This window comes from Chinchilla lanigera, unplaced genomic scaffold (genome assembly GCF_000276665.1).
Source record: "Chinchilla lanigera isolate Chin_1 unplaced genomic scaffold, ChiLan1.0 scaffold00015, whole genome shotgun sequence".
Taxonomy (NCBI): domain Eukaryota; kingdom Metazoa; phylum Chordata; class Mammalia; order Rodentia; family Chinchillidae; genus Chinchilla; species Chinchilla lanigera.
This window is the reverse complement of record NW_004955416.1, coordinates 8,757,968-8,759,788: the sequence shown is the minus strand read 5'-3', so window position 1 is coordinate 8,759,788 and position 1,821 is coordinate 8,757,968. Positions and strand designations below refer to the sequence as shown.

Sequence of the window (1,821 nt, the reverse complement as noted above, 5' to 3'; positions counted from 1 at the left end):
ACACTACCACCAGCTCATCCTAACTCCCCCTTTCTTTTACTATTTTAAAAACTGAGATATTTACTTTTTCCTTCTCCTGGTGGTGATTTGTTTTTTGAGACAGGGTCTCACCATGTAGTTCAGGCTGCCCTTGAACTCCTTATGTAGCCCAGACTGGTGATCTCATGGCGATCCTGCCTCAGCCTCCTGAGTGCTGGGACTACAGATGTGTGCCACCATGATGGGCCATTTTGTTAATTTCTATTAAAATAAGAGCCAGCTAAGTTTTTTGTTTTTTTTTTCTGGATTGCACTAAATCTATACAACAATTTTGGGAAAATGACATCCTAACAATTGTGGGTCTTCTGACCCATCAACATGGTATTTATGTATATATTTAGGCTTTCTTTATTTCTCAGAAGTGTTTTGTGGTTTCAGTATGTAGATCTGATACATTTTTATTAGATTTATCCCTATTTCATAGTTTTGATGCTATTAGGAGGATGTTGATATTTCACTTTAATACCCAATTTTTGTTTCTAATATACAGGCATATAGCTGGTTCTTGTGCCACTTAATAGTTTTTGTCTGGATATACCAGTTTATTTTTTTGTTCACCTACTGAAGGATATTTTGGTTGCTTCCAAGTTCTGGCAGTTATGGTAAGGCCTCTGTGAATGCTCATGTGGAGCTCTGGCACTTGCTAGAAATGCAGATTCGGGCCCTATCCCAGAGCTGCTTCAACAGGGTCTGCATTTCTATCAAGTTCATGAAGGAATGAAGCACAGCATACTCCCCAAATGCCCGGCACACACAAACCATCTGGCCCTTGCTGGGTGCCATCTCTCCTCAATACTTAACTTAGTAGGTCCAGAATGAGGACCAAGAATCTGCATTTCCTGCGGGTCAGCTCAAGTTATTTTTAGGCAACTGACCTCAATGACCACACCAAGAAATGCTCTGAGAAATATCCTAAAACTGCAACCTAGGGTACCTGCATCGGCTGATCATTCCTCCCAATTGCTACCTAGACAAGTATCCTTTTAACCTGGAAAAGGCACAGTTCGGAGGTGACAGTAACTTTCTTTCATGTCAGTTCCTGGAAATTATGTTGTAATACTTAGAATAATGTAATAATGAGAGTGATGGATGAATCTTCAGTTTCATAGAAAATTAAAGCGAACTAAGGAGAAAGGGCCTTCAAATGATCAGTCGAGGCAGCCTCAAGTAGGAGAGCCATGACCCAAGAACACTGGAGCCCAGGTCCTGTCAGTTACAGCGGTGAGCCTAGGGGAATAAGGACCCGCCAGTGCCCAGAAGAACCTGTCTGTCAACTTTCAGAACTTTTCCTCCTCACCATTGACGTCCAAAGGCTTGAAACGAGTAAGGTCCCAGGAGACGGAGCAGTTTGCAGAGGTGCGTTCGTGCCAGCTCAGATTTGCCCAGAAGCCGATGCCACCTGGCTAGAGGTGGGGTCCAGGCGACCAGAAGGAGGTGCCGGAATCACCCGGCTCAGGTTGCACCCGCCGCCGCCCCGCCCACCGGACGGACCCGTCATCAATAATTCATAGGAGCCTCCTCTCCATTGGCTGGTTCCTACATTCCCCCCACCCCCACCCCCGGCAGAGGCCCAATGAGGAAGGCCTGAGAGAGTTCTTCTGAATATTGAACGTACGCCCGTGACGTACGATCGGTGATTGGCTGTGGCTCCCGAGGCGGGGCCAGGCAAGCCCGGCTGCTAGCGCGGTCAGGGCTTCCCAGAGGGTTCCGCGAAGGGTCGGGTGCCGTGCGGGTCCGCGTGCGGGGCGGCTCTCGGCGGGCGCGGCGGCGGCCGGCGGCAGG

General features: G+C 48.1%; 1 protein-coding gene across 1 annotated transcript in view; it reads left to right on the top strand.

The window, feature by feature from the left end:
* Positions 1-1,692: 1,692 nt before the first annotated feature.
* Positions 1,693-1,821, top strand: part of Ehd4 (EH-domain containing 4) — a gene marked incomplete in the record, with an annotated part of 71,388 nt that continues 71,259 nt past the window's right edge. The window contains 1 exon segment of the mRNA XM_005381320.2: positions 1,693-1,821.